Source organism: Carettochelys insculpta, chromosome 8, assembly GCF_033958435.1.
Source record: "Carettochelys insculpta isolate YL-2023 chromosome 8, ASM3395843v1, whole genome shotgun sequence".
NCBI lineage: Eukaryota > Metazoa > Chordata > Testudines > Carettochelyidae > Carettochelys > Carettochelys insculpta.
Window position 1 is genome coordinate 70,388,057 of NC_134144.1, and position 26,278 is coordinate 70,414,334.

Below are 26,278 nucleotides of genomic sequence, written 5' to 3' on the forward strand. Positions count from 1 at the left end.
AGAACAGGGGAGTGGAATGAGGCAGCTGAATCACATTTTCCAAGAAGGACCAGAGTAGCACTTCCGAAGCAAGTATATTAATTTTCAGCAGCAACATGTTGGCTGACATTTGTTAGACTTCAATTTTTCATTTCAAATTTGAAATTACCCATGAAAGATTCTTAGCAGCACTAGTTACAATCCAAACTATCTTTATTTACACTGTCCTTGTGCCAAACATGCATGCTGGCTCTCAGCACAAGTCCCCTTCACTGAATCCATCACCATCACTGGCAGTAATGATCATGTTTGTTGGAAGTGGCTGCAGGAACATGGAGTGTGATCTCTTCTTTCCACTGGTTCATAGAGTTGAATGCCTGGAGTGATTTTCAGTTAGTCTGATTTCCCGTATACCATGTGCAATTACACTTCACTCACTTTCTCCTGTGTTGAGCCCAATCACCTGGGTCACTGGCAGAAGACAGAAGAGACTGAGCGGCAACCTGTACCCAAGACCCATGCGACATCAGTGAGTATACCATGGGGGCTGTTCAGCATCTCTCTTTGGAAAGGGAGGAGCACGTTGGTGTGTCTATGTACTGCACTACTCATTCTGCAAAGGTGAAGCGTACTGAGGTCATGGAACATATTATTATCATTAGTAGTGATCCTTTTGTGTGGCTGTGATCATCTTGTGTCTTGGGTGTGCAGTGCTCAAACATGTTGTCTTCACTAAGAACAGATCAGAAATGCTGGTTTCCATTTGGTAGCATCTCAGTGGCAAAGTAGGAAATGCCACCAGTTGGACATATTCCATCAAAGTTATTTCATTTAAAATCAAGACACTTTATGGCTACGTCTACACGTGCAGCCAACATCGAAATAGCTTATTTTGATGTTGCGACATCGAAATAGTCTATTTCGATGAATAACGCCTACACGTCCTCCAGGGCCAGCAACGTCGATGTTCAACTTCGACGTTGCTCAGCCCAACATCGAAATAGGCGCAGCGAGGGAACGTCTACACGTCAAAGTAGCACACATCGAAATAGGGATGCCAGGCACAGCTGCAGACAGGGTCACAGGGCGGACTCAACAGCAAGCCGCTCCCTTAAAGGGCCCCTCCCAGACACAGTTGCACTAAACAACACAAGATACACAGAGCTGACAACTGGTTGCAGACCCTGTGCCTGCAGCATAGATCCCCAGCTGCCGCAGAAGCAGCCAGAAGCCCTGGGCTAAGGGCTGCTGCCCACGGTGACCATAGAGCCCCGCAGGGGCTGGAGAGAGAGCATCTCTCAACCCCCCAGCTGATGGCCGCCATGGAGGACCCAGCAATTTCGACGTTGCGGGACGCGGATCGTCTACACGGTCCCTACTTCGACGTTGAACGTCGAAGTAGGGCGCTATTCCTATCTCCTCATGAGGTTAGCGACTTCGACGTCTCGCCGCCTAACGTCGAAGTTGGTGCCGCTACTTCGAAGTAGCGTGCACGTGTAGACGCAGCTTATAGGTCACTTTGCTGCACCCCTAGGATTCTTGTAGCACCCCACGAGATCATAACTTGGACCTGTTACACACTCGCCTCTTCATTTTGCTACCGTACAATCAGAAAGCCATAGAATGATTCTCCAGAGTTTCTACTTAAAGATTTAAAAGATGAAAAGCTATGAGCCCTGGCTCAGCAAGAACTTTAGTATGTACCTCCTTTCAAGAACTGAATAGCACTGTTGTCTCACTTGCTTAGTTAATACAGGCTCATGCATCTTGCTGAGTCAGAGTCACAGTGCATAGGTTTCACCCTAGACTCTCAAGTGACAATGAAATCATAGGCAAGTTTTGCAAAGAGGAGGAGATGAACACGAAACACTCTGCTTGTAAAAGTCATGAAATGGTTGAACAGAAGTTACTGACTGGACACAACCTAGGCAAAGATGGTTTCATTGCTGATCCACATTTAAAATTAAAATCTGCCCTAAAATCAGCAAAAGATGCTCATGTGCAAACTGGTACAATTGTTGTTGCAGTGGTTGGTTTACAAGAGTGTTTTTCTTCTTGGTCTTGCACTACATGCGTGATCTTAAGGAAAATAATAGAATTGCCCATCACCTCTGGCATAATGGAAAGCCAAGGAAGTGATATTTAAGTGATTTATGTGATATTTAAGTTAAAGTCCACCAGAGTGCAGCCCAAAAAGGACTGAACCCATAAAAATAAAAAAACAAGTAGTGGACCACAGGATGTGGGTTAGGACATGATACAGGAGGGATGGTAGAGAACCTAGTTTCACTCTGGAGATGAGTCGTGTTATAGTCCCCTTGTGTTGAAAGGCGACTGTAATGCACAGCTCAGAATATGGGGCTGGAGTCTATATTTCTGGCATCAGGAAATAGTCTTAGAAAGAACAAAATGCAAAGACGTGGAGAAAATACCACTTGGGTAAGCAGCACTGCTCATAACCATAATGTGCTGGTAAACTCTGAACAGTTAGCTGCTCTTTAAGCAGTGAGACACCCGTCATGCTGTTCAGCTGAACGCCCAGCAGTGATGGTATTCAGGCCATGAGATTGTTGCTGAATCCCACTTCTGGCCTCAGACATCTCTGCCCCATCCTCTAGAACCCCTGGAAATGAAAATAAAGCAATTTTATCTCCCTGGCATGATTTGGAAATCAGAGCTGCTTCACAGCAGGGCAACAGTTTTTTGTCATGTTTGACTCAATGAAGAGGATAATTATTGAAGGGAAAGAAAGAGATTAAAGGAAGCATTAAATAGATTCCTTTTTAGGGAACATAATCACTTACTTATTTGTTGTAATAATAGTATTTTTCCACTTGCTATTCATTCAAGTACTTGAGCTGTCCCAGAGGCAAATCCCAAAGCCATTACTCATTGTTTACTCAATCCTTACTCCTCAGCTGTCCCATTCTCTGTAGTAAGAAATCATATGGGTTCCACTTCTATAAAGAGTGGCAAAATGTACCCCTGAAACCAAACACCCAGCATGCCAGAGTGCTCACAGCCTTGCATTTGATCCAGGGCTAGCTCTAATAGCAATATATTAACATATTGTTCGTTTATCAAGGGGAGCCACCCAAGAGATGCAACTACCTTTTCAGGAGAATCTCCTGGACTGTGGTGATAATCCTAGAACAAGGGCTGGTGTTATAAATCAAGTTGCATATATCTAGATTAGAATGATCCTGGAGACAGTCCACAGCAAACAAACTTGTTTTGTATTTACATAAGAAACCCTGTTTCCCAGACTTACATTCATAGAATCGTAAGGTTGGAAGAGACCTCAGAAGGTCTTCCAGTCCAATCCCCTGCAAAAAGTAGGACCACCAATCCCACCTAACTCATCCCAGTTGCGGCTCTGTCAAAGCAAGACTTAAAAACCACTTGGGATAGAGATTCCAGCACCTCTCTAGGTAACCCATCCCAGTGCTTCATCACTTTCCCAGTGAAATGATTGTTTTTAAAGTAGGGCTCATAACTCCTCATGGACAACATTCCCTAAATGGAGAACATTCTGCTTATTCAATATATCAAATATTTTCTGGGCTTGTCTTCCCGTGTTCTTACAGACACAGAGGAGAGGGAAGGAATGGAGTCCCCTGCTCCCAGGTGTCTATGGAGTCATCACGGTAATCCTGTTTTAGACCTAGCTCAGCAAGTAACTGTTATCATGTTCACAAACAGGACCAGCTAAGTGATGCTCACTGCAAACCTTGAGGGAGATGGTAGATAGAGGTACCATTAAATTGCCTTTACAGTCTGGATCTATCAGGTGTCCACACTGGAGTCTTGCAAGAAATGGAACAACCTTACCGTGGTTTGGCTCATAGTGAATCTTCCGCGAGCTTCTGTGTCTGGCTAGTACATTGCTTTTTTGTCTCTGTTGTGTTTTTATTGTGGGTTGCTACAGCACGAATGAGTGAAGAGGGTGACCTGGAAAATGAGAAGATGAAAAATGTGTAATCCAAGATGCCCAGCTGAAGACACACAACTAACATTGTAAGGGGGAATTATTTCATTCTTACCCTAAAACCTATTTCTGGCCTGCATCTTTTGCCCATACTTCTTTCCACACTCCATGCTCTGAAGATGGGGGTCAAAATTCCCTACCCAAGTGGAGATGGAGAACCCTATCTATGGCAGTGATCCATACTGAATATTGAGCACTTGGAAAGCACAGAACTAATATTGATCCCACTGCATATTCTACCTCCATTTCCCCCACAACAGGTTAATGACAAAAGGCAAAGATCCTCCATCGGCATAGATATTAAAATACATGGAGCAACACCAACTGGCACAAGTTAAGGATCTGGCTCCAGATTTTGTTATTTTTAGATGGTTTCTAGTGGGACTCTTTAGAATGCATAATAAAACCTGTGCCTCAGTCACTGCCAGATTTGTGCCTGACAAATGTTATGGTAGTTTGTTCTAAGAGCTTATGAGAGAAAGGCGAATAATCTATTAGGAATCCCATTTTCTGTATGTGCATGTGTGCACAGATGGGAAATTATCAAGAGTTAGCAAGTAAAATAAATGGAAATGCAGCTCCAGGCAAGTCCATACACTGTTAAGAGCATGATGCCCAGAATCTAGCCTTAAATATCATGGCAAGGCCCCTCTTGCCTCTGCCAGTCTTTGGGGCCACCAGGCCTCTCCCTTCACCAGGTGTCACGCTAACAGCTGTTTTCTGAGGCAGGAGTCCAGTGACTCCCGCTGGGCTCCCTCCTCCATATCTCACAGCAACTAGTAGTGTACCTCTGTCTCTCCCGCTGCCCGTTCACTGGGGCAGCTTTTAGAAGGCCGGCCACAAGCCTTCACCAGGCCTCTGAGAGGAGTCAGTGACTCCTGACTGTGCTGCAGCCATCCACCTCTCATCAGCCAGGGTGTTGGCCCTTTTCTCCCTTATTGAGTTGTTTCCCCCACTGCTGCAGTAGCCCTGTGTCCTGCCCCCATCCCAACATATCTGAGAGCTTCTGCTTTACAGTCAAGCCAGCAATGCTGGCGTCAGTACCGAAGCATCTCTTACGCTTATGCACTGTAGAGAGAGAAGCTCTTGAGTTGGATAATTATTGATAATTATGAAATAGACCACAGTCTATTGGGCAGAGGGGATAAAGAACGGAAAGGAAGAGATTAATTGCGGTATTTGCATATCATTAAAACCCCCCACCCTAATCCTGATTGATTTGATAAATTGCATCATCTTAATTGTAAAGGGCCTCTAATGCTAATTGAAGACGAGAGCAGAGATCAGAGGTAGAAAAAGTACTCAGAAATTACCAGGGAGTAAATGTGCAGCTGCACAGATATACACACATGCACAAACACACACAGAAGTGAAAGCAGCTGCACTTTTACTCAGGTAACTTTTTGGATACTTTTCCCACCACTGGCAGAGTGTCCTTTTTGCCCTAGCAGAAGGCTTTGGGAATGGATGGATGCAGAGTGACAGCATCTTTCTTGAATAAAGAAGAGTTCTCATAGGAAGCAAACAATGCAGTGATAGAGAGTTAATGAAACTTCTGGTTGGGATTTGTGTCCAGTGGATGGTCTTCATCTTTACCTCCTTCAACTATAGCGATGGCACAGAGCAATAGGGCTGGGCTCTGCCTGTTCTGGGCAATGGCAACATCAAGGCTTTGGGGGAATAATTTTCAGACTTTATAAAATTTGGAGGGACAGTTCTGCAACCAGATTTCTGATGGTAATGGAGATGTTACTCGATACTAACACACCTCCTGGGACCCCAGCATGACTCCTGACTTTGATTTGGATAGGACCCAACCTTTTGGTATGGGGATAGCTCCCAACATAATGGGGATCTACTCCTTGATGGGGGTGAAATTTCACTAGCTTCTGCTTCCAGCTGAGCCGGACATACCACAAGAACAGCCTCTCTCAGTGCATCATGGGACAGCTTACAGAGTACAGTACCACTACAATCCTGTGTGATGAGAGGGGGCAGAGCTAGGTCCTAGATTTCCCTGCTATGGGATGGTTTTATATCATATTGATAAGAGGTCACCTTTAGTGTCCTGATACCCTCTAATGCTATGTTGGGATAATCCTTCTGAACTCAGATAGATGAGTGTTGGTAACTGGAGGATCAACAATTATTTCTTTAGCATCCTGAGTTTTCAGTGAAAGTACTGACTGGATCCAACCTTACCTATAAATGGAACGTGAAAATTCCTGTTTAATTCACATGCATGTGCTCTAGGCTTACAGTTAAAGGAAAAGGAAAAGATACAACCAAACTGTAATGAGGCAGTTGCCCCACTCCAGAATAAAAAGGGTTAAAAACAGCCTTGGGAGAGGGCCGTCCTGGGATCCAATCAGGGTAAGGCTTGCGGCAGCCAATCAGAGCCCAGGAGAGCTGTATAAAAGAGATGTCTGAGAAGGGTGAGGCGACTGTTTTCCCATCCCTGGAGGGAAAGGGACCTAGCTGCCAGCTAGAGTGGGGTACCATGGATAGAACAGTGCTGGGGAAAGGCAGGGTGAGTCAGGGGAGTTCTGACCCCACAAGCCCCAGGCTGCAGGGCCTGAGACAAGGCATGAGAGTACCAGGGCTCCAGGGAGGCAGCCAGGACAGGAGAAGACAGCAAGTCCAACCCCTTGCCATTGAGGAGTGTCCCTTTCAGACTGCAGTTCCCTCCTGAGGTAAGGGGCCAGATGACTGGCAGAGGGTCACTGAGAAAAGGTAGGTGTGGGGAGCTTGGGGGTTCCCTGAGCGGGAGGACCCTAGTGTGTGAGGCACTGGGGCAGGACAGTGAGGGATGTGGGTCCTGAAACTAGGTGAAGAACAGCCAGGTACCAGCAGGCAATACAGCAGCCTGAAGGAGATGCTCCAAAGGCTGAAATAAGCCGATTCCCTGAGCGCACCCCCGCCCTGCCCAGGAGGTGCTGTGTTGGTGAGCCATGTCCTGTTACACACCCCAAAAATATAAGGGAGACCAGTGTCTGGATTGCTTTGCATGGGGACAGACACCTCAACTCTGCGTCTTGTCTGGGAGAGATGTGAAGATCCGGACCATTAAGACAGAGTGATGGGGAGCAGGAAGTCAAATATCAGCACACCAGGGAACAATCCCCAGTGTTCTTCTGTGACCACATCCTGTTACACACTAACTGCATAGAGTTCAGATGGCATATAGTTGCCAAACAAACAAATTAGGCATTCGGCTTCTGTGAAGTCTTAGACTGGATGGTACAGCAGCTCTTTACTTAATGAATTTTGTTCATAGCTCAATAGTCATTAATGTTTGCACTGCTCATTAACAAGAGTCAGTATTATGTGCTTGCCTTTCTGAAAGTGAGCTCTCTTCTTTACAGCAAATCCTCTGGCTAGTTTAAACAAAATCCGACTCTGGGACACACATTGGCTTGATGTGCATGCAGGACCAACTGGAAATGAGCAAGTCGTAAGTAGTACCTTGGAAATCAGTCAAAAAGATTTGACCTTTTGATTGGCCTCATTAAAGTAATCCAGAACCCTCAATGGTGCCATATGCTTGTCAGATATTATCCAGCTACAGGATTATGTGACCAGCAATTAGAAGAGGACAAGTCATTCATTATGCAAATCCCTTTTCTGCTTTACATTGGCTGTTCAGACACGTGTGATATGTGATTAAAATGGTGTCAGTCTGATTCCTAATGAAAAAAAAAGCATGCTAATGGTAATCATGAATCCCACTGCAATAGGTAGGCTTAAATCACTCAAGGCACCTTTATAAAAACAAACAAAAAAAAAAACGCAGAACTTCCATTGCATTTGGAATAACTGATTCCAACCACATACATACAATTACCCAGGCCAGTGAGTTCCTATGGTGTCCATTGGGGGCACATTGGTGTATGTGTTTGATGGAATAAATTATTCCAGAAAGTCAAATGTTTCCTATCATTGTACAACATTGGGATACAGCCAGTTAGAGGCTCCCTGTTCCATTAAGGCACTTGCAAGTGTGTGAAATCCAGGGGAAGCAGAGCTGAGGTTTTTTCCCTGGGGTGTGGGGTGGTGGGATTCCCCCCACCCCACACACACACAAACAGCTTTTTGATTGCATTTGGGGCAGGCTGCTATTTGCTTCCTGTCTTTCGGCAGTTTTGGGTCAATGGAGGGCAGGTGTTTGTCAGTGGGTGGGGGCTGGGTTTAGCGTGGTGATGTCAGGGTAAGGCCTTCAGCAGGGCTTATTGATGGTGCTAGCACTTGTACACACACCCATCTGTTGTCCCAATGGGTAGAATATTAACAATCAAAGAAAGGTGAAAATAATTGGATGCAAAGCATTGTTTACAAACCACGAGAGCCGTTTATCATAGTTACATCAATGGGTGTGGAAATAATGAGTACTGTCCTTCCTGTGCAGGCACACAGGATGTATGACTGCTAATTGATCATTCACCCCACTCCTATTACAACATTGAAAGAAACTTCATTGCTGTAAACTTGCCCACCTGTGGGGCAGGGGGAGGCAGTGGTTCCATCTGGGGGGAGGCGAATTAAGTTAGGCCAGGGATGAATTTGGCCCACTACATAAGACGGACCACTGTGATTTCCAATTACTGTGATGATACTGGCTCCTAGAGGTCTCAATGGAGGTCATGTCTCTGTTGTGCTTAGCACTCCACAGACCATAGTGAGGGACAGTCGCAAGCTTCCCAGCTCCCACGGTTTTATTGCAAGTCTTGCAATGTACAGTTGGAGCCTAAAGGGCTAACTTGCTCGCTTGCCTATAGCTATAGTTTCTTATTGATTTCTTATTTCCTTATGGTTTGATTACATATTCATTAGAATAGGTTACAACAGGCTTATATTAAAGTAGTTTCCCTATGAAGCAAGGAACTTAGAGGCCACACCCTGTATGTCAAGCAAAGGCAAAGCTAGAAAGCACCTGTCTGGGACTTTGCACCCAGATAGCAAAAGCACATATTCTTTGGACCAATGTGCATATTTTGAGAACTTTCACCTTGATCAGGGGTCCGCAACCTGCGGCTCCGGAACAAGGTTATTACTGTTTCAACTGGAACCTCTCTAGTCCGGCACCCTTGGGACCTGACTGGTGCTGAACCAGGGAATTTGCTAAACCATGGGAGTCAATGTCTAGCAGCATTTTCAACACTTCTGCTGCTTACTGGGCTCTTAGAAAACATTTAGGGATAAATTAGAGGTAAACAGCATCACAGAACACTGAGAGCCAGGACTGGTGGCTGGAAATAAACTTTATAAGACTAAGGGAAACTTGGCCACACCCATGGTAAGAGGACATCCAGCTAGCTACAATCATACTAGGGTACAGGGCCATCCTGGTGTGGGAAGGGTCTGGGAAATACCAGCCTGTGTTTCTAATCTCAGTGGATTCTCCTCTCCATGCCTTCCCCCTGTGCCAACCACTTCAATACTTTTTCCCACCACAGCCTTCTCAGTTCCACCTCCTCCCCTGAGCATGCCACTCCCTCACTCCTCTTCCTTCCCCCCAGCACCGCCTGAGGACACAACGGCTGATCTGCAGCAGGTGGTAGGTGCTGGGAGGGAGGGAAAGGTGCTGATTTATGCCACCCTCTAGCATGGGGCCCAATGTGGTCAAATTGATGCACCCACCCCACAAGAGACAGCTCTGCTTGGTCAGATCAAAGGTCCCACTAGTTCATTTAGTCCAGTGTCCTGTCTTCCGGCAGTGGCCAGTGTCAGAAATTTCAGGAGTGAAGAGAGTAATTTAACTTTTTCCATCTCCTTGTCATCTAGTCCAGGTATCTAGCAGTCAGTCCTGCAAATACACCCCTACCAAATCCCTTCTTGTGCATAAACCACACCTTTTTTTGTTCTCTGAACTTTGGTTGAACCTCAGTGGGTGATGGCATGTATGTAAGGGAAAAGGAGAATGCATGTAATCCCTTGCTCTGACCTTGCTGATCCATAATAATGGCTTCCAGATGTCCATTAGGAACCACTGGAGATTGATTATGGAAGTTTGTTTTCGCAGATATGCTCTGCAATTTATAAAACAATGAACCATTAACTGATGTTTCAGCCAATAAGAATCGCTTGTTGTCACAGGTGGCTTCGGTAGTAATTGGTCAGCTGCAGAGGTGTTTAGCTTATTGACTAGGTAAATTGAGATGTGGGCTAAAAGCCAAAGTAACATCAGTCATGGGAAAGGAATGTCCGAAATAGCATAAAAGGCAAAAGTTTCAGGGCATTAGTTTGGAATGAAACAAATGACAATCACTTCTCCTGACTTCAGAATGGTTGTGCAATACATAAAATCTTTTCTCTTCTGTGTTCTGAATTGTGCTGTGTTAATTGTTGACTAATCTTCAGGTAAATTCATTCTACTTCAGTTTGTTCCCTGACCTCTGCTGTTAATGAAATCTCAGACCTGCAACAGTACTTGAGAATCCCAGCATTCATTTTTAATAATATGTGTTAGCTCCACTGGCTGCAGAATGGAACCTGAAAAAGAATGACCCCTAAACATTTCCTACCCTATCCCATAGAACTGGAAGGGACCGTCAGAGGTCATCAAGTCCAATCCCCTGCCCTCACAGTACAGCCTATCATGCCTAGCAGACTTTTTTAATCCATTTGCCCCAGATCCCAAAACAGCTCCCTCAAGAATTAAACTTACAGCCCTGGGTTTTAGCAGGCCAGTGCTCAAACCACTGAGAGAGCCCTCAACATCCAGAAAGAGAACACCCTTCCTCCCGCGGCCACCTATATGCTTGTGCCTGCACGCACACACACACACGCACAATTTGATTCATTTAACCTAGGCCTTAACAGATCTCAACTATCTTATGCATTACCAGGACAATTTCCCCACCTTTGATATTTGCTTCATTAACCGGTCCTATTAATGACAGGTAACCTTTTATTTTCTCTTCCTCATCCCCACTCACTCCCTGCTATACAAACTCTGGATTCCATTAAAATACAGTGACTTTTGGACACATGGTAGGGATGGTATTTTCTTCCCGCTCCAGGAGGTTGTCCTCTGAAAAGTCAGGACACACAACGGGTGGAAGAGATATGTTAATGTCTGTATTGTACAGATGAGGATCAGAGGTCCCCAGACATTAAGTTACTTGACCAAGATCCGGTATGAAATCTATGGCACAGCCAGAAACTGACTCCAGTTCTCCTGAATGGGAGTCCTATGCCATTGTTTATCAAACAATGGACTAAGAAATTTAAAAAAAAAAAAAAAGCATAGAACAAAGGTGCCTGTGCCTGCAAAGATTCCCAGATAGTCCTGCTAAAAGCCAAAGACTGATATTGAGCAGCAAGAGTCATGAATTAATTTATCCCCATGCTCTTTTGCTGCTACATTGATATTATGTACATTGAAATTAGTGATGCTCTTTAGTGGGAAAATTAAGCCAGACAATTTACAGAGCTCACATCCAGGCAAAGTGGAAAATCTTTGTCAATAACAACTAGACATGTGAAAGGCTTTATCTTATTAAAACGAGGACTTGCATTAGCAAACTCTGGGACCACCTACTGTCTCCGTTGCTCTCCATCTACCTGGGTAATCATTGGTTCAATATTTTTAACATTTCAGACAATGTGGAATTATGTGCTGGCTGCCACTGCTCAAAAAAGGTTTAGAGACTTAGAACTGGAAGAAGTTTGTTTAATTTTAACAGATGCTATTGGCATTTATTTTAAGCTTTTGTTTCAATTAGTTCATTTAGACTTTCACAGCTGAAGGAAATAATGGGGGAGTCAGACAGCTGCCTGGGTCAGATAATTATTCAATGACAGCAGTTGTTTGGGACTCATCTATATTACGTGCCATACATTGGTGTAGCTCCACCCACCAGGGTTGACACCTGCCACAGGCCCAGGGTAAGGTGTGAGGAGATCCCGGCTCCTTGCCCCAGAAGGGCAGAAAGGGCAGGGCTTAGGACAGTCAGCCCCCTCAGAGCTGCAGGAGGAGTGGTGGCACAGTGGTGTTTCAAAGGGGGATGCAGCTCTGGCTGCTTCTGCTGCCACAGCCCTGAGGCACAAACCAAAAAAGAACAACCTCTGGCAGAATTGTTCCAGTGGCTAACTGTCCCTTTTGTTAAAAAGTTACGCAATGGAAAATCATCATTAAATTCATTACAAAGGATCATCCAGGTCTTGGACACCACATATATCTATGAGCATATATTTATATGTGGCCTTAAACTAGCTATCAGCTAACTCTCATGCTTAACAACGGCATGTCTGTCACTAGTCCCACAGGAATGACTTCAGTGAAACTCTTTATATGCATAAGTGCTTATATTTGAAAGCAAAAACACTTATGTGCTCTGCTGGATTGGGGGAACAATGCAGCAGGTTGCAACTGATTCATGCTGCTGCTCTAACCTTTTAGAGCATGGCTGGGCAATAGTTTTTGATGGGGGGAGGGGTTTTCCAAGATTTTTGTAAGTGGTCAAGGGTTGCACTTTTTCTATGGAGGGGATGTGGAGTCTGGGATGGAGGCTGGGGGCTGAAGGGAGCTCGAGGTAGGGAGCTGGGGTGCAGAATTAGGTGTAAGGTCTGAGAGGGAGTTTGGATGCAGGAGGGGTTGTGACTTGGGGTGGGGTATTAGGGTAAAGGGGGATGGAGGCAAGGGAGGATTTGACCTGGGGCAGGGATATAGGAGCGCATGCAAGATCTGTGAGGGAGTTACAAGCTGGGGTAGAAGGGAGGAGGGTGCAGAGGGTTTGGGTGGTGATCTGGGGCAGGAGGTTGGGGTGTAGGGCCTGGAAGGGGGTTATGTTGCAGGGGAAGATTCTGGCTGGGGGAGGGGTGCAGGAGTGGATGCACTGTCTGAAAGGGAGCTGGGGTGCAGTGCCAGAAATAGATTCTGGCCAGGGGGAGCTTACCTGAGCATCTCCTTGCCAGCAGCACTCTTAGACAGCCTTCCCTGCCTGCCAGCTGCCAGAAACCAACCCCTGGGAGCTTGACAACCTGGCCAATGGGTGCTGAGAAACTCTGCTGCATTACCCCACCCTCCCAAAATACAGCTCAGCTTCTGCTCCTCTTTTTCCAACCAATAGGAACTGAGAGATTTTGCTGGGGGGAGGGCAGTGTATGAAACCAGCCAAAAGGTGCTGAGAGTTTTTGCTGGGGGTGAGGGTAGCACCAAAAGATCTCTTCCCTCCCACCATCCCACAGGGCCAGCTGCGGGCTGGATTAAAAGTCTTGGTGCGGGTGAGAACCTACATGAAGAAAATAATGGAAGGTGAGACTTGCAAAAGCTGAATTTCATATTTCATATGGCTGTTTTGAGTGCATGAGACAGATCCTCATGGTGTAAATGGGTATAGCTCTGACAGTTCTACTAAAGCAGGAGGCACTTATATCAGCCCCATGTCTTTAAAAACAAATTCACTGGAAGATACAATACATATATGCAGTCCATGGAGTCTAAGGCCAGAAGTCACCACTATGGTTCTCCTGGTTGATGCTCTACCACAAAAGCCACACAGAGCTTCCCAAAGTAATTCCAATTTCAGTTATAACTCTCCCCTGCCCCCCCCACACACACAAATGGCAGTGATGAAAGCTCCATTACAGCCTCAGGCAGAATGGTTCCAGTGGCTAATTGTACCTATTGTTAAAAAGTTATGCAAAGGAAAATCATCATTCAATTCATTACAAAGGATCAGCCAGGTCTTGCGTACACCCTATATCAAACACACCCATGGCAAAGTTTATGCCTTTCTCCCACTGACCTGGAAAGCAAAGAATTATTTAACAGTTTACCAAAAAAAGTGAGAAAAAGCAACAAGTGCTCCCTTCTTCCAGCATTTTAAATACTTGTCATTTATTGCCAGAGTAAATAGGTTTATAACCTTCCGGTATGAAGCACAGACATCTGCTCATCTCATCACTAAACATCTGGTTATTCCAACAAAGCATATAATTATATTTAATGGATGAGAAGTGTCTGATGGATTACAGCCAAGTATCTGAATAAGACAGTTATGTATAAAGACTACTTGCAGGGATTAGCTTGACAGGATAACAAGACATAATAGAACTTTCCTTTGTCTGATTTTTTTTGTGCTGATATCAATGGGTATGTTACCTGACAGATGCCTTAGAGATGTTCCAATCATTTCTTTTTGGTGGGGTCTTAAGCACAGACTTTCTTTTTTGTCTAAGTAGTCATAGAATGTGGCGATTTAGACTTCGTCTACACTAGGCATGTGAGTCGATTGCAGATACACAATTCGAGCCAATTGCATAGCTAGAATTGACTTATCTGCAATCCACTTGTCTGGCTGTCTTCACCAAGGGAGGTCAACATGAGAGACTCTCCTGTCGACCTCCCTTATTCCTTCTGATATTGAAGTACAAGGGTCAACTGTCAACCCCTGATAGTTCAATTTTGTGCATCTCCACCAGACATGTGAAATTGAACTCCAGAAGATCAACCAATCCTGACCAGGCTGATCTTCCACAACATGTAGACAAGCCCTAAGTCTCATTAAGTCAACTACTGCCACTGACTGCCAAGGCAGTATTTTTCCCTCTTGGCCCTTGGCTAGTGTGTTGGTTTAGCCCTGGTTTAAATATTCAAAGGGATGAAACCTCAACCACTTCTCTTAGGGAACTACCATTGGCTAAAATATTGATCAGGCAGGCAGGGATATCCTTAGAATTTATACAAAGTACTATTAAGCTGGTCCTCCTGTGCCTGACAGCAGCCGGGGATGGGGATATGATGTTTTTTTAGAGATGTTATTATGATCATGAGGGTTAGCCAGCAGCCTGTTTTCTGTTGTCATCTTCTTTCCAGCCATGAGGGAGAGAGAGACAGAATATCTCCCTCCAAGAACAGGCCCTCCAATCTTCTGTAAGTAGGGTAAAGTTTAAATAAATCCATTAGGCTTTATTGTTTTATGGTTTGGGAAGTGGGATCTAATGTCTGTGCACTTCTTAAAAATGTTCTTTTACTCTCCTTGTAACTAAGTTCTAGGCCCGTGGTGAAAACTCCCCATGTGTTTTACTTTGTAACTCTTCCATCTAGTCATAAAGCTTGCAACATAAATATTGTTGTAATAATACAAGTTTTTTTTCTTTTTATTAACCTGGTATTGGTTAATGTTTGTGTCCTGGTTTTTACTTTTGGGGCTGAAATTTCCCAAGTAGTCTCTCCCTGGTTTCCTTATTATTACTTGGGTGGTGGCAGCAAATTTTATCCCCAAAATCTAAGGTTTTTAGGATTTTTGGGGGAAGTTTATATCAAAACCTGGTAAATAAGGTTTTGAAGATAATTTTGCTGGCCCCCACTTCTGCATTTATCTTGCTAAAGTGGGGAAGGAGCCATAACAGATGTGATTTATGCTCCTAAGCAACACACAAATGAAATAATTGTAAAGTAAATTTTAAACTAAGCTACTGTCAACCAATACAGTAAATTCAGGGACTGACGGTATTTACCAGGGTTGGTAAATGCTTGTTAAATGCCTTCATTACCACTGGAATGGCTTTCACAGGCTCAGTGTCTGCTAAAAGATCTGGCTGGCTTTTTCACTTCTGTTATCTGGATCCTCCACAGGAATAGGAAGGGGTTGGTGAATGGACATTAAGGCCCACTGCTGCCCCAAATGTTGGAGTGCCCTACGCAACTGCATATTCTTCCTATGGGTAAGAATGGCCCTGCTGTCAGGAAGTATTCACTATGCTAAAATTGGTCTCCTTTGTAGATAGTTCATTTGAAACTGATACTGATTTGCATTTCATGATAATGTTTGCTTAGGCATCCAGCATTGCAGACCCCTGACTAACCATGAACTGAATGTCTTGCCATTTGTTTAGTTAGTTGGCAAGTACTGGTTGAAACTCTAATCTGGAACACTCTTGTCTGGCAACATATATAATCCAACATGATTTTACTTAGCCAGATAACCGCTTGTCATGGGTGTAGCCAAGTTTTCTGTGGTCCCTTAAATTTTGTTTAAAGCCACCAGTCCTGGGTCTCTGTTCTGTGCTGTAATTAAGCTCTAATTCACCCCTGAAAGTCTTGTAAGAGCACAGTAAGCAGTGGAAGTGTTGGTAATGCTCCTAGACAATACTGATCTCCTGTGGTCTGGCAAATTCTCTCCATTGGCATCAGTCAGGTCCCGAGGGTGCCAGATGAAAGATTCAACCTGTTGATCCATATGTTGCTCAATGGATGCTAGTCTTCTGCTGGAAGAACTGAGTAACTCCCACTGAACTCAGCAAAGCTGCTCTGAAGGCAGAAGCATAGGCAGGTTCTTGAAAGACACAAGTAGTTGTGTGATAAACTGGACCAGTGCAATGCTTAACAAGGTTGGCCTTTAAAAACTGGATTTTTTCATTTGTTTGAAGGCCCTCCCGCCCCAGCTCCCATCAGGCTACACTGTCATGGCCCATGCCCAGACTCACCTCCCATTCAGGTTGTGACTCTGGACCCAGAGAAAGAAGAAGCTGCTGTACTAGGACAGGCTGGACGACAACTGTTTTGGTTTGCAAACATTTTTGAGGTTACAGAAATCTGTTTTCATTCTGCCTTGGAGTAAAACAGACCTTTTAAAAGGTTTTGTGGAAGAAAAAAACAGAATGAGAAAGTAAGCCATCCAAGAATAACCAGTAGCCCAGGGGTTGGGGGCATTCACTTAGACTGTGGAAAATGCCAAATTGGGTGGTGTTGCTGTGCTTTGAAGGATAGGATAAGAATTCAAAACAATCTGGACAAACTAGAGGAATGGTCTGAGGTAAAAAGGATAAGTTTAATATGGACAAATGCAAAGTACTCCGCTTAGGGAGGAACAATCAGAATGGGATGTGACTGCCTAGGAAGAGGATCTGGGGTCAAAGTGGACCACAAGCTGAGTTTGAGTCAACAGTGTGACGCTGTTGCAGCAAAAGCAAACATGATTCTGCGATGTACTCACGGGAGTGTTATGAGCAAGGCAGGAGAAGTCATTCTTCCGCTCTACTCTGCTCTGATGAGGCCTCAGTTGGAGTGCTACTTCCAGTTCTGGACACCTTATTTTAGAAAGGATGGCCGTTTCTTCACAGGCCACTTCCTTCAGAAGCGGCATGCTAATACACGTAGCAAAAGATGCTAATGAGGCACAGATGCAAATTCCCTGCACCTCATTAGCATAACATCCTGTGATTTGGAGTCTGAAAGACTGTTCTCCCAGACTCAAATGTTGTGTAGAAGCATGACCCCAGGGGGAGGGCCTCCAGAAGGAAGTCCTTCTTCCGGAGGCCCCTTCTTCCTGAAATTTTTTTGGGAATAAGAGGCCTCTGAAAGGAGGACTTCCTTCTGGAAGGCCCCCCGCCCAGCCAGGGCAGTGCTTGTAGACGGCATTTTGGAGGCCAGAAAAACGGTCTTCCGGACTCCAAATCACGTGATGTTATGCTAATGAGGTGCAGGGAATTTGCATCCCTGCCTTATTAGCATATTTTTCTCCATGTATTAGCATGCCACTTCTGAAGGAAGTGGCCTGTGTATGAACAACCGATGTGGAGAAACTGGAAAAGCTTCGGAGAAGAGCAACTAAAATTATTAAAGGTCTAGAAAATATGACCTATGAGATATGACTAAAAGAACTGGGTTTGTTTAGCTTGGAAATGAGAAGGCTAAGAAGGGACATACTAGCAGTACCTAAAAGGGTCTTACAAGGAGAAGGAAGGAAAAAATTATTTTCCTTAGCCTCTGAAAATAGGACAAGAAGCAATGGGCTTAAATTGCAGCAGGAAAGGTTTAGACTGGACATTACGAAAAAATGCTTAACTGACGGGGGATAATTACTGGATTAAATTGCTTAGGGTGGTTGTATCATCTCCATCACTGGAGATATTTAAGAACAGGTTAGACAAACATCTATCAGGGATGGTCTAGATGGTGCTTCATCCTGCCATTAGGACAGAGGACTGGACATGATGACCTCATGAGGTCCCTTCCAGTTCTAGTATTCTATGATTGTGCCAATTCTCCCTGGTTCACAAGAGGGATTACCAGGTGGGTCGCCCAGGTCCCAGGAAAGTGCAATAATTATCTGGACTTGCGAAGGATGACCTTGTCATTTAGAAGTAGTGTTGTCTAGAAATCAGCTTTCCTTTGCCATTTGACATGGCCCTTTGAGCTCTGGGGACAGTGTGACACACAAACCCCGAGGTGATGTGGAAAGAGAGGAAGGGGATGTCTGGAACAAGTAGCAGTTCAAAGGAACCCTGTAACTGTATCTCTAGGGGCCTGGGACTTGGAGTCTGGCTGAGGGCAGGACAGGGCTCCCCTCTGATCCAGCCAATAAGGAGTAAGTTGGGAAAAGGGGCTGACATAAATTCCACCACCTCCTTCATAGTAGGCTGGGTACTGACAGGCACTGAGGGAGCAGGAAGAAGACAGCAGCAGGGGCAAGGTCTGCCAGCTGAGCCTGTGTAGCCTGAAGGTAGAAGGATGGGCTAGAAAAACAGCCAGCTGCAGAACAAGGAGCCAACTCCAGTTCCAATGAGGAGAGCCAGGGGGCTCCTGTTTTAAGGAGAGGGACACCAGGTTTGTCTGAGCTACAATCCAGCACCAGGAGAGGGAAGGTGGGCCTGGCTCCATGCACCAGAGGGGTGGGGCCAAGGATGGAAGGGATGGGGCTTAGGACATTCAGCTCTCAGAGCTGCCCAGACCATGGCAGTGCCCCCGGCCAGTCCCTAACAGCTGCCCACAGTGGCACAGCAGCACTGCTACAGCACTTCAAAGGGACTGGAAGCTCCAGCAGCTGCCACTGCCAAGGTCGGCGGGCCTGGCAGCAGGGTCATTCAACTGTACAAAGAGCAAGTTAGTCTTCCCTTGAGCATTGTGTGTGATAAATGGACGAGTCATCCTGCCCATTTGGGGAATGAAGGACTGTGGTTCCCAGTGAAGGCTAAAAGATATTTACAATTCTAATTAAATCATTGGAATTGAGATAAACTATGAGGAACCCAACACTCTCAGGAAATTGTTTCTACAATTCATTGCAAGAGAGCAGGGAGGAATGGGTCAGAGAACTGTTTGAAAATCTTGAGCAACGTCTCTCCTAGTTAGTAGATGTATCCAGGAAGGCTCTTAGCTATTCTTCAGGCCAGTCACAAGGAGGCAAAAAAAAAAAAAATCACTTTCATACACTTGCACCCATACCATCTGATCCTCTCTCTAGACTACACACCTCACTTCCGTAGCTGCTGCTCGGACATGCTTGCATTTCGACATCAACCTGGGATGGGAGGGTGTCTTCAGGCTCTAAAACAGGTACAGACCTTGTCCTGGAAAGCAACAGTCCTTTCCCTGTAGGACTACAAGATCTGAAGTGGGTCTGACCCAGGAAAGCTCATCACCTAAACAATTATTTTGTTAGCCTTTAAAGTACTATATGACTGCTGGTTTGTTTTGTTAGCGCTACAAGTGGCTGCCATGTATTAACTTGTTTAATTTTGGAAAAGTGTGCAGAGATGTTGTCTAATTTGATTCAAGCAGCTTTTAAAGTACCCCTTTAACTGAGAAATTATAAGATTCCCTCCACTCAAGTGCTGCCCGATAGTGGGAGCATGCCAAAATGTTGATAATGAACCATTAAAAACACAAGTGTAAGACAAAATCACTAGGCTGAGTGTTTTTATGCATGATTAAGACACTCAGTTAACTACTGTGAGTTGCTTATTCTAGAAGGGACTGTTTCCCCATGCAAATGCTGGTATGCAGTCCTGGCACATTTGTCTGCAAACAATTCAGTCACAAGCCCATGTTTGTAGCTAAAAGTGTCACTTGCCAGTAGCTGTAATGAAGAAAAGGAAGCAGAAGAGGAGGAGGTGGTGACAGATGGCAGAACAAGGAGCAACGGTGTGAAGTTATGGAATAAGAGGTGTAGGTTGGATATTAGGAAAATCTACTTCACCAGGAGGGTGGTGAAGCACTGGAATGCGTTGCCTAGAGAGGTGGTGGAGTCTCCATCCCTAGAGGTTTTTAAGTCCCAGCTTGACAAGTTCCTGGCTGGGATGACTTAGTTGGGGTTGATCCTGCTTGAAGCAGGGGGCTGGACTAGATGACCTCCTGAGGTCCCTTCCAGCCCTATGATTCTATAATTCTAAGAGGGACTACCTTGGAAGGTAGTTTGGTCCAGCAGATAAGGTAAACCAAGGTTACTTTGTCCATGACTGGGGCTCATGAAAGTTATGGTAATACAAATAAAAAGTGTTCCCTTTAAACTGAGCATTTGGGTGACTGCCCGGAAAAGATTCAGCTCCCCCGCAACTCCCACAACTAATTTCAAGAGCACCCACAGTGCTCACTGCTGGCAACATGTGTGGCTATTGGTGGTGCTCAGCTGCATTTACCTTGGTGCCTATAATAAATTTTATTCTGCACATGGATGGAAAAAGTTGTGGGGAACACTGATCACAGACCAGGATCTCATTGTAGTAGGCACTTTATAAATACCAAACAAAAAGTCCCTGTTCCAAAGAGCTGGTAACCCAAGTATCTCCTCTGTTTCCTCTTCCAGCACCTTTGTTTGTTAAGATTATAAGATCTTCAAGGCAGAGTCCATTTCTTAGCACAGCCTGAAACTCTCTAATCCAGAACTCTGTAGTGTGGCAACATCCATAATCTGGCATGATTTTAGTGAGCTGACTGACCACTTATCAGGGGTATGGCAAAGTTTCTCATAGTTCCATAAAGTTTGTTTCCCGCCACCAGTCCTGGCTCTTGGTGTTCCGTGGTGGTATTTAGCTCTAATTTCCCCCCTAAATGTCTTATAAGAAACCAGTAAGCAGTGGAAGTGTTGACCCATTGACCTCCCACAGTCTAGTGAATTGTCTCATCCAGCACCAGTCAAGTCCTGAGGGTGCTGGATTAGAGAGGTTCAACCTTCGTGTATCTGTACAATGCCCAGTACTTCAGAATCCTGATCTGAGTTGGAACAGTGAGACCTTACTATGATAGTAAGCTGGCCACAAAATATGTATTTTAAGTAGGGGATGGGTGGTGTCTAGAAGCAAGCACAAAGAGGCAGGCATCTTGGGTTCAAAACTCAGCTTTACCAAGGGCACACTGTAGGTTAAGGGATACATGGTACTGAATACTTCTTGTGAGGTGCTCAGTGCTGTCCATTCCTATTGACTTCTATCAAGTCTGAGGTGGCCCAAATTTCATTAAAGGTGGTGAGGCCATTGCAGAATCAGGCCATATGCCACCTTGGTTAATTCTCTTAACCTGTCTCAGTAGGTTCTTCTCAATGCCTACCATTCTGTTATATCAATGCCATACAGATATGTTATATTGGATACAAGAAGAGCTAAACCTTCTTCACTCCTCTGCCTTTTGGTATAGGAGACCTTAGATTAGCTTTGTGTGGTTTTGGTGGAGCTCTGGAAGTCAAGCTAAGCCAAAAGCCCATACACAACATTTCATCTGGAAGGTGCCACAGTTTGTGGTTATTTTGTTTTAAATAATTAAAGATACACCTCTCCTAGAGCTGGAAGGGACCTCTGGAGGTAATCTAGTTCAGTCCCCTGTCTTCCCGGCAGGACCCAGCACCATCCCTTATATCTATTTGCCCCACTCCCTAAATGGCCTTCTCAAAGATTGAGCTCACAACCCTGGGTTTAGGAGGCCAATACTCAAGCCATTGAGTTATCTCTCCCATCTGGAAGCAGCTTCCCTTGCGTGACCAGTTGCTGAGGAAGAGCTCATAGTGGCCATTGGAGAAGAAAAATTGTCCTTGGAAGTTATTTCCCCCAAAGGGCTTCTTGGGTCAAATTCTACGGGCACTGCAGCTAACATCCCAAACTTTGGACTTAGCTGGATCTTCAGGGATCACTCCTTGGCTGAATGATCATGAACAATAGGTGGAGAAGATCTCAGCAGACTGGATTCAATTCCTGGTTTTTCCGTAGATTTCCTGTGACCTTGAATTAGTCCCATAATCTCTATGCTTTAGTTCCCACCTCTGTATAATGGGATTAACAATAACTGCTACCTTTCATTTTAAAGATAAGAGTGTACTTCCCAGGAGCCAGGAAGATCCCTCTTATGTGGCTGTGTAGCACCTAACAGAATGGGGCTCTACCCATGATCGTGGTTACAAATCATAAATAGGTTACAGGCAACGTTCCCTCTAATCTTTTCCATCCATGCATGGATTTTTTTCCAACTATGTGCAGAATATTTTTTCATGTGCGTCCTGGCATGTGCAAATGTGCACCACTATGAGAAACACAAAGCTAGATGTGAGCACTGTACTGATTAGCTGGATGGCACAGGAATCCCTCTGGAGTGGCTGCACAAGCTCACAGCACACAGGGAACACTAATTACAGGAGGGGTGGTTTTCTTTAATTTTTTTTTTCCCCTGTGATTAGCATTGGATAAGCTCTATTTGGAAGGGAAAAATTATTTTGAAATATTGTAATTAGTCTGTTATGGCTACAAATCAATTCCAAAGGCCTGTCACTGCCAATTCAGTCATTGTTACAATGGAATGGAAATAAATAACTATTTATATGCTTTAGTCTTTTGATGTGACTGTGGCAAGAAAGATATCTATAACGCACGCCATTTAATCATTTTCAATTTACGGTGTTCATCAAAAAAGGTCAGGCCTAGTTTCCGAATATTGTAAATTCAGAATCCTCCGAGGCTGCATTTGGTTATTTCTCAGGAATGACGGGATTGGCTGTGCTCATTGTTCTTTCCGCCCTCATTCAGGCTTTTGATTTCTTAAGGATATCAGCTTTGTAGTAAGTACAGGCCTAGTATGAGGCCTTAGGCCTGAACCAAAGTAAAGGTCAAAACTTTGCTAATAGAAAGCAAAGTGCAGCTGTGAGCTAAAGGAATGCATTGCTCACAGAAGTTGGCAAAAAGAGGGTTGATGTTGCATAAGCATATCTACCTAGCATATTGAAATAGGAACACGGTACCAGAACACCCGACCCTGGAACATTCCACAGATAAGAAAGAACAGGCCGACCCATCCCAATGACAGGGGCAGAAGGGTAATATGATGGATAGAGTTGTTTTGTTCAAACCATCATGTACAAGGTGAGAGGCGGCACCTGATTATGTAGAAGGGTGTACCTAAATACGTCAGGAGTGATGTGTAAATTGTTTGTACCTGTGTATAAGAATGTACTCCTGGGGTGTGGTCTGGGTCCGGCCGAGGGGGCAGTGGAAAGTCCCGCCACTGACTGAGCCGAGTCCATTGACCGTGGGTGCATATTTGTAGTATGCCCTGACTTAGACTAAGAAATCTACAGGGAACTACTACTGTATCCAATACGGCAATAAACCTGGCCGATGTGCCTTTGCACCTTACTAGACTCTGTGGTCATTGGGGGTTCTCTTCGAGTCTGCTGTGTCGGCTATCTGCAGAGCTGGGGCAGCACACAGAGGCTGTGTCTACACGTGCACGCTACTTCGAAGTAGCGGCACTAACTTCGAAATAGCACCCGTCACGGCTACACGCGTCGGGCGCTATTTCGAAGTTAACTTCGACGTTAGGTGGCGAGACGTTGAAGTCGCTAACCTCATGAGGGGATCGGAATAGCGCCCTACTTCGACGTTCAACGTCGAAGTAGGGACCGTGTAGACGATCCGCGACCCGCAACGTCAAAATTGTGGGGTCCTCCATGGCAGCCATCAGCTGGGGGGTTGAGAGACGCTGTCTCTCCAGCCCGTGCGGGGCTCTATGGTCACCGTGTGCAGCAGCCTTTAGCCCAGGGCTTCTGGCTGCTGCTGCTGCAGCGGGGGATTCATGCTGCATGCACAGGGTCTGCAACTCGTTGTCGGCTCTGTGGATCTTGTGCTGTTTAGTGCAAGTGTGTCTGGGAGGGGCCCTTTAAGGGAGCGGCTGGCTGTTGAGCCCGCCCTGTGACCCTGTCTGCAGCTGTGCCTGGCACCCTTATTTCGATGTGTGCTACTGTGGCGTGTAGACGTTCCCTCGCTGCGCCTATTTCGATGTGGTGCTGCGCAACATCGATGTTGAACATCGACGTTGCCAGCCCTGGAGGACGTGTAGACGTTATTCATCGAAATAGCCTATTTCGATGTCACCACATCGAAATAGGCTACTTCGATGTAGGCTTCACGTGTAGACGTAGCCAGAGGGAACACACGCACGCAGCCGAGTGATACATTGGAGAGAGCAGAGCACCACGCTTGTGGCAACTCTGACGACAAGCTTCAGGCAACCTGTTCTCAGGGGGGTCGTGTTTGAACTCCCAGCCAGGGTCAGCACACTTAAACGATGACCCTGTTGAAGGAAGGGGTCCGCGTAGGGATTGTCAAATCGCAGAGGTAAATGCGTGGTTGCGTAGGTGGTGTAGCAGGGAAGGATTTGTTTTCTTTGACCATGGGATTCTGTTTAGTGATCAGGGATTGCTGAGAAGAGACAGGATCCACCTCACTAAAAAAGGAAAGAGCATCTTTGCAGGCAGGCTTGCAAACCTAGTGAGGAGGCCTTTAAACTGGGTTTGTCGGGGGAAGGTGACACAATCCTGGAGGTAAGTGGGGAAGGAGGAGGGAACAATCAAGTGGGTTTCCTGGGTGAGGAGGAGAAAGTGGGCCAATCAGCCCCTTCACTAAGATGCTTGTGCACTAATGCCAGAAGCCTGGGAAACAAACCTTCAAATGTAAATAAATAACTACATGCAGAGAGGTTTTTTTTTTAAACTCTGTTTTAGGTCCCAGATCAGTCCATCCATTCACCTGTCTCCAAGGGAGTTGTGGAATCCCTACCACTGGAATTAAAAACACTTGTCTGGCATTGTCTAGTTTTATTTGGTTTTGCCTCCCCACAGCAAGCCAGCTGAGATGACATCTTGAAGGTCCTGCAAGACTGACATTTCCATCGCTTAATGATTCATGTAACATTAACCCTTGATGAACTTTTTTTTATGTACCTGCCAGCACATCACGTATCCATTCACCCATGTGTCATCTGTCTACCTTTATCCTTCAATTTGCACCCAAGAACCAGAGCTGTCCTTACCCACACGTAGAAAACACTCCAATTCTCCAGGCCGCAGCACCGTAAAACCAATAAACACTAATACAAGAGAGACAGATAAGCACACCTAGAGCAGAGAGTAAATTTGTTTGGCCAGAAAAAGCACCACTTTGGAGATCCACCATTCCACTTATGCAAATGAGCAGTGGGGTTTGTTTGTTTGTTTAACAGGTGCTCAGCATTTTTCAGTGAAATTTACCTGGCGGAGTCTTGCAGCTCCATGAGGGACAAGAATTGTAACCAATCGTTCGTGCTGTTTGCCGGAGGCTTTCCAGTTTGGAGTGAAGCACCTGGTACTAGTTGTGTTTACGTGAAAGACAGCATCATTTTGGAATTGTAAAGGTATCAATGCTCCCCTGGAAACATGCACACTTGAAAAAAAAGCATATAAACCTAGTAAAATCCAGCAAAAAGCTTCTTGGTAATACTTGGTAGCATAGGTGTGAGGCGCCAAGATCTTCACACTGTCTTCCAAAAAGGATTAGCCAGGGATGTGTGGCACAGAGGGTCATTCCTGTGCTCTGAAGAACCATGTAACGGCATGACTGTGATGCTAAGACAGGCCCCATTTCCATTAGGAAGCCATGGACCATGTTCCCTGCAAGCTCTGCACTTGTGTGGCTGCTCAGGAGGGAGTCCAATGCCCAGCTGATTAGCAGAGCACCTACAGTTCGGTTTTCTTTCTACTGGTGGTGCACATTCACACATGCCTAGGTGCACATAACAAAATGTATCCCTCATGTGGAAGGAAAAGATTAAAGGGAACGTTGCATATGTTTCCAGAGCATTCAGATTAACAGGAGAGATGGGGTTCATCCCAAACTCATCAGCTGAATGCCCTGGACTTTAGAAAGAGGGAATCCCAAGATGGAGTGGGATTCAAATTTCAGCTAGCTCCTGCCCCTATAATACAGAGAACACAGAAGCCCAGCTCCAAGCACCGCTGAGCTTTACAGGGTTTAAACTGTGCATCAGCTATGCCCACACAGCATGGTGTTTTGTCCTCCTTAGGAATAGAAAGGCCAGGGTGGGATTGAGGAGTCTGTTACCCCCTCCCACTAACAGGTGGGTGTGTTAGATCAGCCAGTAGCAGCTCTTTCATAACATAAGATAAAAACAGCCACATTGAGTCAGACCCAGGGTCCATCTAGCAGAGGAGGCTGCCTTCCAACAGTGACCAGTGCCTAGTGCTTCAGGGAGAATGAACAGAAGAAGCAATCAGCAAATGATCCATCCCCTCCCAGCACCTCAGCAAGTCAGCCACCTCTGGGGTGGTG

General features: G+C 45.3%; 1 long non-coding RNA gene across 1 annotated transcript in view; it reads right to left on the reverse strand.

The window, feature by feature from the left end:
- Positions 1-1,431: 1,431 nt before the first annotated feature.
- LOC142016874 (uncharacterized) overlaps positions 1,432-26,278 on the reverse strand; it is a 95,499-nt gene continuing 70,652 nt past the window's right edge. The window contains exons 2-3 of the long non-coding RNA XR_012646403.1: positions 3,811-3,930; positions 1,432-2,602 (exon numbers count right to left, since the gene is read on the reverse strand). This is a non-coding gene — a long non-coding RNA (uncharacterized LOC142016874). The remainder of the gene's footprint in view (positions 2,603-3,810; positions 3,931-26,278) is intronic.